Source organism: Panthera pardus, unplaced genomic scaffold (genome assembly GCF_024362965.1).
Source record: "Panthera pardus isolate Hobbes unplaced genomic scaffold, ASM2436296v1 HiC_scaffold_6, whole genome shotgun sequence".
Lineage (NCBI taxonomy): Eukaryota > Metazoa > Chordata > Mammalia > Carnivora > Felidae > Panthera > Panthera pardus.
This window is the reverse complement of record NW_026526991.1, coordinates 114,565,676-114,578,457: the sequence shown is the minus strand read 5'-3', so window position 1 is coordinate 114,578,457 and position 12,782 is coordinate 114,565,676.

Below are 12,782 nucleotides of genomic sequence, written 5' to 3'. Positions count from 1 at the left end.
CTCTGGTTTATTTTGTTATGCTGTCGCTGTGGATTATTGGAATTTTAAATAATAACCTGTGTTTATGCTCCAGGTGTTAATGTTGTTTTACCTGGACATGGTATGTCTACGTCAAACATGGGTGCCCTAATACATAGCAAAAGAAGTCAAACTTCCAGAGCAATAATTGACAAGGTAACCACTTTAAGAAGCAAAAGCTTATTTTTTATTCCTGTTTTCAACCTTTCTATATTTTGCTATTTAATAAATTATCTTGGGCTGCCTGGGTGGCTCAGTCATTTGAGCAACCAACTCTTCATATCAGCTCAGGTCATGATCTCATGGTGCACGGGATTGAGCCCATGTCTGGCTCTGTGTTGACTGCATGGAGACTGCTTGGGATTCTCTCTCTCTCTCCCTCTCTCTCTGTCTCTCTCTCTCTCTGCCCCTCCTTTACTAGTGTGAGCTCTCTCTCTCTATCTCATAATAAATAAATTTTAAAAAATTACCATACCTTAGCTTGTACAACACTCATTCGCTGTACTGTAATATACCATTAGAAAACAATTCTTGCCCCTATATCCCCAAGCTAGCAATATTTGAAACATCAGTTTATTGTACTGAGTCTCCGAAGGGTCTCTGTGATTCATACACTCTAACATGAGCTTCTGCCTAAATACAGACAGATTCCAAGGGAGTCTTTCCTCGAGTGACCTGTGATTAATCTGGTTACTTGTAAACAAATAAGCTTCCTTCTGCTTTAGTTTGCTGCATTTCTCCGTCTCTTCCTTTCTTTGCCACCATAAAAGGACTGGTTCACATCGTGTTAAAAGTCACATTTCATTACAATGCACTCCGTAGTGGGGTTTAAGTTATTTTTATTATTGTGGAATTTGTTATCTCTAGTGATGTTTCTTGCTAATCAACTATCTTAATTAGGTTTTCCAAATCCTTATGTTACCCTGAGACTCATTGAAACATTCATGTTTGTTTTGTAATAAATGAGTTATTTCTATATGGTGGAATGCTCTGGGTTTTTTCCAAATCAGCTGAAGAGATGAGAGCTGAAACTTATACCCTCAAAATCAACATGAGAACTAACATCTATGCAGCTTAATATCCTGATATGTTTACCAATATAGAGCAACCGGCATCAACCAAGACCAAAGCAGAGCATTCATTATATCAGTGAAATATAGGCTTTGCTATCTGTTAAGAATCATGATACTAAGAAAGACATCAAGGCATGACGTTGCTTGGCACCAGCAACCAGTTAATCAGATTTCTCCAGTTGCAAACAATAGACATCTTCTTCAGTAAGTGTAAGTTGACACAGAATTTATGATAAAATATTTAACAGTGCACAGCTTCTCTGAAAGGGCCACAGCAACAGTCTTGGAGGCAATGCATCCAGGAACAGTGCCCAAATCACACACTAGAACCACTGTGGTGAAAAATGCGATGGCCCTCGAATTACAGGGCATACAATTGCAGTCAAGCAAGATGAATAAGCTCTAGAAATCTGTACAACATTGTACCTATGGCCAACAATGGTGCATGGCACATTTAAAAAAATTAAGAAGGTAGGTTTTATGTTAGGTGCTGTTACCACAGTAAAACTCAAAATTTTTCAATAAATAAAAATAAAAGGAGTCCAAGGTATAGACACTGTAAATTGTCCTTTTGATACTGAGTTCTGGCCTCTACAAGTAGAAATGCTGCTTCTATCATGTCCGGAAGCCTGAAGCTTTCTGCTTTGTCTGTGGGTTCTGGACAGCATTTCTTCCTGATATAGTCCTATGTGACCGCGTCTGGTTGGTTGAGTCTAGCTCACATCCCCTGTGCCCTGGCTGCCAAAGAGGCTGAAAAAGCATGTTTTTGCCTGCACGGAAGGCTGAAGGAGCAAGTCTGGGAGGCACTGACTCATAAGATAGGGAATTCCCAAGTACAAGATGAATGTTTAAATGTACTGGCTCTCAAAAGGAATGGAAAATGCCCAAGTCATTTTTCCACGTGTGATCCTTAACATCTACATCCTCATATCTCAGGGTGCTGATGAAAATGAAGATTTCTGGGTCCTATGGCCAAACCCAATGAATTGGAATCTCTGCAGGGGAATTGCCACCTCTGTTCCCCATAGGCTTCTCAGATCATGGTGATGAATGCTACTGAGTGAGAAGCTGATGCCGTTTACATTTTCAAAAGCACTTTGAAAAATTGTACTTGGTAGACTTTGAGTGGATGAGATAAAACCATCACTGCTACCTCAGTCAGAGATCAAAATCTCTGCAATTCTATACAGAAAAGCCTTCTACTATGGACAAGAGAAACAGTCAATATCTTCTCTTCTTTCCAGGGAGGAGCATCAAAGGAGAGAAAAGAAGATAGTATGACAGTGTGTTTGGGAGCATGGGCTCTGAAGCTGGACTGCTTGGGTTTGAATACACTCTATCCCAATTAGCAGTGTGTGGCAGCCTGTATTTTCCAAAGCTGGCCACAGCAGCATCTCCCATCTCACGTGCTGTTCTAGAATCTTCCGAACGCTGACATTGCCCCAGCAAGACATGGAGGAGGCAGTTTCTCCTCCTCTTGAATCAGGGCGGGCTGCTTCAACCAACGGAACATAACCAAAGTCATGCTTTGTGACTTCTGAGACAAACTCATACAAATCTTGTGCATTTCTACCTGGTCCTCTTGGGACACTCACTCTGGGAATCTAGCCATCATACTCTGAGGAAGCCCAAGCAACCCATAGACAGACCGACACAGAAGGGAACTGTGGCCCCTGGCTCACAGCCCTGGCCGATCTCCCCCGTGACTTGCCAGCCATATGAGTCATCTTGAAAGTGGATCCTCCAGCTCCCCAGTGAGCTGTCCTACGTGATACCATCTAGAGCAAAGACAAGTCTTTCCTGCTGATCCTTAAAAACATAGTAGATCAGTGAAAAAAACTAAGCAACTGCAATTGTTTTAAGCCACGAAATCAGGGTGGTTTCTTATGTAGCAAGAGATCACTGATAAGGAGATGAGTTAATTAACGTCTTTGAGCTTCAGTGTCTCTGTGTGTAAAATGGGGGGTAAGAATTATATCAACCTCATAGAATTGTAGTGAGCACCAAATGTTATTAAATGTAAAGCGCTCAGAAAATAGCCTGACTTACAATATGTGCTATCGTTGGTTTGAGAAAAGGGTTGAGGGTGGATGGGATGCAAAACAAGGACATAGGTGATCCAGAATTCCTTTGGACACAAAGTCAGATTTGCTCCAAATTTCACATATCCCAGGTGGGGCATTTTAAATTAGTTAGTACCCAAATGATAACTTTTCTTAGAACAAAAAATGAGCTTCACTTCGAATTTTCCCTATAATTTCAGCTAAACCGACTTTAATAAATACTGATTTAATCAAACAGTATTATTTATTCCTAACCATGAATCATTTATTTTATCATTTCCAAAGCAGTCTTCAGAGTCTAGATACCTGGTGTTTTTTCAAATCTCTCTTTTCCTTAGTGAACGACCTTAGCCAAGTACCTCCGTTCTCTCCAAAGACTTAGTAATTTCCAAATAAACATTTGGAAAATAAATAATCACGTATGGTACAAATGTTGCCTCTTCCTGTTTTTCCAGCGCATGGTTGTTTACCAGGAAAATAACCTGTTGGGAATAACAGAGCTGAGAATCAGAAAATCTGGCACTGCAGTTCAAATACGGGCACTAAAATGTCACAGGAACAAGGTGCCAGGGGATGGACCATTGCTCAGGGAGACAGCGGGCGAAATTAGAAGGATCTAGGAAGGCAGGTCACCCTCCTAGGGTCAGAGTCATATAAACTTCCATCACCTAGCAGATGTCTCTGGGACAGGGACAGATTACCTAGTTAACATGAGTCCTCTCTTTTTCCCACTATCTCAAAATACCTTTAAGATATTGTATTTCCTTTCCAAGCGTTGCATAGAAGAATGCTCCCCAAAACTTACTATCTTGCAGTTTCTGGAGGTCAGGAATTAAGGATAGGTTTAGCTGGGTGGCCCAAGGTCTTACAGGAGGTTGCACTCAGGCCACTGGCTGGGGTTCCAGTCCCAGCTGAGAGCATGACGCAGGAGGCTCTTCTTCCAAGATCCCTCATATGGTTGGAGGCCAGAAGCCCCAGTTCCTTAGCAAATAGGCCTCTCCGTACAACTACTCACAACATGGCAGCTTGCTTCCCATAGAGCAAGTGGCTCAGGAGTGAGAGACGGAGAAACTTAGAAGGAAGCTGAAGTAGTTTCATAACCTAATCTTGCATGTGTTATGCCACCCCTGCTACAGTATTGTATCTGTGTCACTGAATAACCCTGGTGCCGTGTGGGGTAGGACCACACAAGGGTATGGATACCAGGGGACAGGGATCACTGGGGCCATTTTCAAGACTACCACAGCCGTCCCTGTATGAAAAGCTTTCCTTTGTGTTCCTTTCAAGTCTTCTCTCAACGTTCATCTGAATCACATTTCATCTGTGTCAAAGTCTGGGAGGTAAGCTAGAGAAGGCACAAAGCCCACGGGAAGCACCCAGTTAAGTCACGTCAATGGCTCTCTAGCCAGGGGCCACCACGTATGTGGCTCTGAGCTGGACGCCACATGGGCTGCAGACACAAACAGCTGTGGCATCTGTTCCCTGAGAGCTATCGTTCTTCTGGGACAAACAAGTCAGATTGTGCACAAGATAAGGCAAAATATAGCAAATACACAATAAAGAAGTTGTGTTTACACCAAGAATATAGTGAAGTGTTATTTCGGTCATTTAAGTTTTAATTAGTAAACTGAATAAAGACATTAGCCTAGGTGATCTCAGGAATGTATTCAACTTTTAGTTTCTTGAGGATTGTATGCCCACAGAGTACGGAGAGTGGAAGGAACCCCAGCCTGGCCTCTAGGATCAAGAAGCTTCCAGAGTCGGCCAAGATGGTCTCCAGGTCCTCAAGGAACTGTGACATGTGTGGGCTAAGAAGGGAAAGAGTGGAGGTTGAGGGATGCAGTTCATTTCCATAATTTCATTATACTTTAGTACAAAATGACGTAAGTCATTTTGCAATTTCAAGAAGCTTTTCTTGCGTCCATTTCAAGATAAAGGTTTGGACTTACATTTCTCCTTGTCCTTTGAAAATTATACATTAATGATGCATTGCTCAGGTCTATAAGGCCATGCCTATTTTTCCCGGGATTCTTATTTTCTTTCCTGCAAATTGGTATTTATATTGCTGCTTATTCTGAAAAGTCAACCCACTTTATTTAAAATGCTAGAGTTGTGTTCCTATTGGTGTGGGTAATAGTGAGCACTCAAGCAACATCCTGGCAAATCTGTAAAATAAAATAACAATCCACCCAAACTGAAAAACCAGTAGGCTGGATGAGTGAAAATCATGCTGAATGTGTCCTTTCTCCTTCCACTAAACTTCTGTATTTTAAGAAATCGATTTTAATAGTGAGTAGTTTTAAGAAGTCTTTTCTTTCTCATTGTATTAGCCTATGTCTTCACTTCTTTATATGGACGGCTTTAAAAAAACAGGTACCTTCTGCAAGTTGTGCTCTGTAAATACCTTTGCTATGGGGGAAAGCCATTGTGCCCTAGACTCTGTTTCCTGGGGACAGCATCAATGGTAACTGGGATCTTGCAGGTGTCATCCTAGACCTACCGAATCAAAATCTGCATTTTTAACAAGAGTCCCAGGTGGCTGGTATGCGCATTAAAGTTGAGAAGGTCTGTTCTAGGACTATCGCTGAGAGCAGAGGTTTACTTGTATCTCTCGATGGTATATATGCATCCAGACCAAGCTGGCAGATGGACATGGTGAGTATTTGGAACTTTCAGAGATCTCTTTCTTCCTCCTTCCCTCTTTTTCTTTCTCCTTCTTTTTCTTCCTCCCTTCCTCCCTTCCTTCCTGCCTTTCTTCCTTCCTTCTTTCTTTCCTCCCTGCCTCAACTCTCTCTCTCTCTCCATCCCCCCTCCCTCCATTCCTTTCTTTCTCCCTCCCCTTTACCTGCACTGACATTATCTTTTTTATTTTTCTATGGAAATATTGAAACGATTGAGACTTGTTTTTGTTTTTCTCCATCACATGAAGCTGATCCCTTTCATCTTTGATTCAGCCAATTCCCTTCAAAGCTAAATATTAAACAGATCTGTCTCCTGACAGCTGACCCCAAATTGGGACATGCCGTGGTCCTCCCCTTGGGGGTTGAGAGCTGAGCCGACAAAGGTGGAGGAGAGACAGGATGGAGCCAGTTCCTGTCCCCTGGGGAAGGCTGAAAGTTGTGTCTCTGCCTTCACATCAGCCAAACAGCCAATAGCCAAACAACCAATAGCTTCTGGAAGGCATTCTTGTAGAAATTCCTCCTTTTGCCAGAGGGTGAAAGGGTTGCTAATTGATTTTGTCTGCCTTTCAGATGGACTTAGAGAGACATAGGGTTTGAATTCTAATAGACAGATAATGTTTTTAGATACTGGAGCAAAGTTTTTATGTACACCATGTGACCTAGCTTGACATATAAGTACTTTTTTTTGTTTTGTTTTGTTTTGTTTTTACCAGCTTGTCATTCTGTTCAGTGAAATAGAAGCAGTAAAGTTTATCGGTTTGACCACCTTCTCAAAAACGTATTTGGTTCAAAAACCATGACTTATTCACAGCAAATTAATAAAAGAAAGTCGACTCTTCCCAAATGCTTTGAGACACAGGTGGCCCGGCCTCCTACGGTAGAGATGGGTGGAGGGTGCCGACCTGACGACAGACCTCTGGCCAAAGAGAATCCGCCTCGGACTGTCTGCTGTTTCCAGGGCTGGTGCCCAAACACAGTGTGCTTTTGGCTTCACATCTGATGTGCTGTGTGTTGACACATAAAATATGGAAGACAGGAGTTAGAGAGAAGAGAAATGCCAAAGCATCAGTTTACCTTACCATTTCGTGCGCAAATGAGAGCGAGAGATTAATCTCATTCAGAGCTCCAATTTATTCCCTTTTGTTTTTCTACATCACCTTCTTCTAGCTTTCTATAATTTACATATTCCCCTAATGGGCCTAAAATCTTCCTAGATCAGGCAAGAATATGACCTTGTTGTTTTGATAACTGTTCAAAATTAATTTTTACATTTTTTTTTTTAAACCTGAAGTTACTCTTGAGGTCGGCGACCAGTGGTTTTGTAACTATTATTAAAAACCAAGGGCTCCTCCTAGCGATACTGCTAAATCAATGCTACTAATCCATACTAAATCATACTACTAATTCCAGCTGCATTTGTTTTTGTTGTTTTTGTCGCCTAACAGGTCCGTTACCCTTACCAAACACATACTGAGAAGAATCTACTGAGTTTTCGGAGACCAATAATGGATGTATTTTAGCACCCTGCAGTAACTCCTTCCGACCACTAGGGGCCATTTGACTAAATTATCTTCCCGCTTCAAGGGACAGTTCCCCAGCAGACCCCTAGGGGGCAAAAAGAGGACCTGCTCCAAATATCCAAAGTGGGATATTCTTAGGGGTAGAATCAGGCTCGTCGTATTCCATGGTTCAGTATTTCTCTAATCGGTTTTAATCCTAGAACCAGTTACTGTACAAGAGCGATGCATCTACAAAGAAACTGCACTGGCAAAAGTGGAGTAGAATGAAAACGAAGTCTTATCTGCTTTAGGCAAATATTGGTCGCCTACTCCTTACCCTAAAAAAGAAATGTAGCCAAAATCACTACTGCCCTCCCCTCCGCCCCCTTCCAAACCCTCCATCCACTGTCCCCTCTTATCCTCTGGCTAAGATGAAAAAGTGCACCAGGTGCTCAACGCGGGGGTGGGGGACGGGGAGGGTTATATTCTTTCTCCTTCCATGCCTGCGATTATGCATTAAGCAGTACCATTCCGGGCCAGGTACACCAGGCACCATGAGCTTTTTGAACGTGATTAGCAGATTTTGGAAGACACCATCTTCCTGGTTTTACTGATGTCCAGCACCAGGAAAGACTGTTGGACGCCACCGGCTAACTGCACAGGTCCTGGCTACCTACCCAGGGGGCTGCGCGGCATTGGATGAAGCGAGACCAGGGCCCGGCTGCCTGGAGGAAGGCCCCTCCTTTCTTCTGATGAGGTTATAAGATGGTTCGTTTGCAAATGTGTGGAAAAAGCTTTAAAGGAAAGCACTGCAGGCTCGTTTGTTGTAATTGCATTTGAGTACTGTTGAATGTAAAATTGACACAGCCTCCTCATAATTAGAGTTGTCATCTCCAGGTCTTATTCAGAGTTTTAATCGCGCTTGAACTCGCGGATTTGCCTGAAAGCTTAGATGTTTCATCTCAAAAGGCAACTGGCTGTGTGAGTAGAACAGAGAACCCAGTGGCAAGCTAGAGTTTTCTTCCATAAAGCGTTGTGTTACCGCAACGCAGTCCGGGTCATCTGGACAGCCTGTTCCTGCCACGTGCGGTGATTGCTAAAGAAAGGATTTCCGGACTGGTGGATAGTTCTCCTTCTTCTAATGCCCATCGTGTTGGGATATCAGGGTGAGGGCTGAATCTTCCCGGTTGGAGTCTTCCAGTGGTTTCAGCTTTTTCATTCTGGTACATGGAATTGCGGGGGAAAGTCAAGTTTGAGCTTCTGGATATGGACAGCAGGCAGGAACTCTGCCTGTAAATTACAGTAAGAGGTCTGAACTCACAGGGCTTGGCAAGCAGTCGAGGTGGCCATGGTTGGCTTGGGCCCCAAGCCAAGGCCCCTACAGCGCAGGAGCCTAGCTGGGGCTTCCTCCCAGGGCCACCGCAGCTCAGCCTGTGCTTAGATGACAGACGAGCTCCTTGCTGCTTCTCCTGAATCATGGAAACAAACGGGCTGGGCCAGCATGGAATAAATGAAGCTGAAGATTAAAGAACATTTTAAGAGAGATGTGAATTCGCAATCTGGAGAGGCCCGTTTGGTCTTTCCCACTCTCTCGTATTTCAAAGTACCATCTTGTTTGGCCTTCTCCTTTCAGCCTTGGGACAGGGTGGCTGGTCAGGCAGCTTAGATCTTTTCAAGGACTTCTGGAAGCCGAAGTGCAGGAAGGACCTGGAGCCAGCAAAGGGAGAAGCCAGAGCCTTGTGTATAGACTTCTTCATCCGTACCAAGAAGGTGCTCAGGCTTTGTACCTACTGCAGCCCTGAATCTTCCTGGAGACCTGAAAGTAAAGGACAGGGACACTCACAGAGCCCTAAGTTTCCCCGGTTGGTTCTACACTCTGCTCCTCTCCCCCTCCAAATTCCAACCCCCTGGATGTCAGGTTTTTTCAAGATCCATTTGAGCTCACCATAAACTGCCCATGGCAAGAACATTAATCTGTCTGTCTCTTGAGACGGTCTCGGGTGTGTTTATGAAATGAGCCCTGAAGAGTCCAGTTTCACAATCAACCATGCGCCTAAAAATAGGAGAAGTTTTGTTCCAAGATAATTTTGTCTTTAAACAGCAAGATCAACAAAAGATGCCTTCAGGGAACTGGTGGTCCTACACTCAAGCCTAATGAAACTCTGCACGGCCTCTCAGAGAAAGGAGGGGGGGGAGGGGGTGGATGTGGCTCCAACACGATTCTCTTCTCATCTTCTCACGCTGACCAACAGTTGAGATGAAGCCCCAGACAGTACATTATAACTATAAGCCATTAGGACCCTATCACCTGGGTCTGCTCACCCTATTTAATGAGGTATCTCAGGGCATGACAAGGCCCATGGTATAATTGGTCGGAAAGCGTTTTGTGAAGCCCAGAATGCTGGTTGCCAAGACTCTTTTCCTCCAAATTTTTAAATCCCTGGCTAATTCCCTGAAAATGTAATCCGGATGTTTCTAACTCATGTATTTCTAAACCTGTCCCCTTGTTGCTTTCAAAAAAGCATTTGATAGAAATTCAGAGTGAGCAGTTTTGTGTTCACCCAATCAAAAACTCCTGTAAATCAGGCTCCCCCAAGCCAGCCTGGGCTGTTGCAAAGTCTGACTACTTCTGTCTTATGTTTGTTTACTTCTTTCTTACCGATCTTGTTAAATTCCCTCAGAAGCCCGGGAAGAGAGGTAGTATCCCAGAGCGTACCATTCTGCCTTCAGGCTGGAGCATCCTTCCTCCAAGCTGGCAAACCGGGATCGCATCAGTAAGCAGGGAGGTCGTATGGAGTTGCTTAGGGAAGGGAGTGAAAAAGAATAAAGCAGAACTGAATATCAGTTCTAAGGTTCTTGCTGCACGGTAGGGAGGGCTCTCTATATCAGCTGGTCGATAGGGAGATGGTTGGGGCTGGCTGCTGTGTCAGTAGGGAACAGATTCCCCAGACAAACTCAGATTCAGCGTGAGGTCTCGGAGTCAAAGATGTATAGGGGAGATCTCATAGTCGGTAGGGAAGAGAGCCACCAGTTACTAAGAACTCATCGACTGTGTGCCGTATCCTGTTATACTCCCTTTACTAAGGCTGCCATTTTGTGTGTGCGTGCGGTCTGATGGACTTTGCTGGAATGTTCTAGCAAAAGACCTGAAGAAACGTCCTTAGAAAAACATCTACCCTTTTCCCTGGAGAAGATTGTCCTCATCCACCAAGCACACAGGTTTGAGAAAGATGCATATAGAATGATGAGTGAGGAAAGAGGCAAGGACCTAGGAGAAAGATTTTTCTTTTTTTTTTCTTTATTTCTGCCAATGGCAAGGTTTCGAAAGCTTTTCAAAAACAAAGCAATTGGCTGTGTTCAAAAGGCTGTGTTGGTAGTTAAGTGGGTGCTCTGTGCCCCCAAAGATTCCAGAATCCCACATGGTCTGTATTAGGTCATCTTGATTCAATTCCCTTGGTTCTGATGGAGAGGAGAGAGAGAGCTCTCTGCAGAGATATGTGTTCTAGAAGTCTCTCGACTGCCCTGATTTTAAAAAGAAACATGTTTGGGGGCCCCTGGATGGCTCAGTGGGTCAAGCATCTGACGTCGGCTCAGGCCATGATCTCATGACTTGTGGGTTTGAGCCCCACATCAGGCTCTGTGCCAACATCTAAGAGCCTTGAGCCTGCTTTGGGATCTGTGTCTGCCTCTCTCTGCCCCTCCCCTGCTTGCACTGTGTTTCTCTCTGTCTCTCAAAAATAAATAAACGCTAAAAAAAATAAAAAAAAAACACGTTTGCAGGATTGAGCTAAGATGTGTAATAAGAAGGGATGGTGTAGTTACAACAGATAGAAATATGAGTAAAAGAGCTCACAAAAGTGGGAATGCTTTTTTTTTTTTCTTAACGGTTGATTCACACAAGAGAGAAACCCCAGAGCCATGTTCACATTATGGACTTTTTAGGCCATTGCTTCCTAAGAGATGGTGGTTTCCATTTAGCTGAATCCACTGGAACATACATTAATCTCCTTTTTATTTTTAGGAGGAAGAGAAACACATGACAGAAAAGATATGAAGTGATTGAAATGTCCTGTGCTGCTCCCCCAAAACACGATTAAACATAAGATTAACCTCATAATATTATCTTATAAATATTTGTGTTTGACATGAATCATAATAATGATGACAGTAGTAAGTTCTCGTTGAGCACTTATTCTGGCCCTTTGACATAATTACTTCATTTAATCTTCTCAGTAATCCCTCCAAAAAAATTGAGGCTCAGGTTTTACATAATTTTTCTAAGACCACATACATAATGCAGAGAGTTGAATTCCATGTCTCTTCGACTCCAAAATCCACACTAATCCACACCTCTTGTCTTTAAAATCGCATTGACCTATAAAAGGCAAGGGAACGGAGGATGAAGGGACAGAGCCCTTGGCATTCGTTCAGGACCTGCTCTAGATCAGGTATTTTAAATATCTTTTCAAACGTCCAGGTTTACATGATTAATAACTAGGTGAGCTGGGACTTAACACCAAGTGGATCTGCTTCTATAGTCCCGCCACGTTCTCTCACCTGAACTCGCAGCCTAATATCCTTGAACCCAGTGTGAATGTTTACATTGCAATGTATGTTAAAGTTCTATTAGGAACCACCTAATTCTGAATCTAACTAGAAGCAATATTGGGAATTAAATTTCAAACACTAATGTTCTGGCTATCCATTGCTGCATAACAAATCATCCCAAAGTAGAGTGGCTTAAGAATAACAATTTATTCTTGTCGTAATCCGGATTCTGTGAGTCATAAATTCAGGCAGAGCACAGCAGACATGACCCTGGTTTTCTCCGTGACGTCTGGGGCCTCAGCTGGGAAGACCTGAATGGCTGGAGAGCAGAGAGACTAAGGACCGAATAGCCATTTCTCTGTCTCCGTCTCTCTGTCTCTGTCTCTGTCTCTGTCTCTGTCTCTCTCTCAGGCTAGTTGGACTCCTTAAATGGTAGCTCAGAGCCTCAAAAGCAAGTGTTGCAAGGAACAGGAAGTGAAAGCTACCAGTCTGTTAAGGCCAAGAGCCAGAAGTGGGGTTCATGTTTCGTTTCTACTAGAGTCTAGCATATTTTGTTTGTTGACACAGCTACAGAGCCCTCCCTGATTCAAAGGGGGAGAATAGTGACCCTATCTCTCGATGGAAGGAGTACCCAAGATTTGGGGGTCAATTTTTAACCCACCACAGTAAGCTTTAAAATCGTCCAAACACATTAATGTTGGCTGAATTGCTGATGTCATTGTAACAGACGACACACTGAACTGTTTTTCCCTCCAGGCATTATCCAAATTTGTCAACAGATATTAATATTAGACAACTACTATAGATATAAATCATCATTTGGCTTTTCTTACACCTACATGTGAAGATCTTAGAGTGTATTTTAAGGGAGGAGCAAAGGAATATTTATTGGTAGGCCAC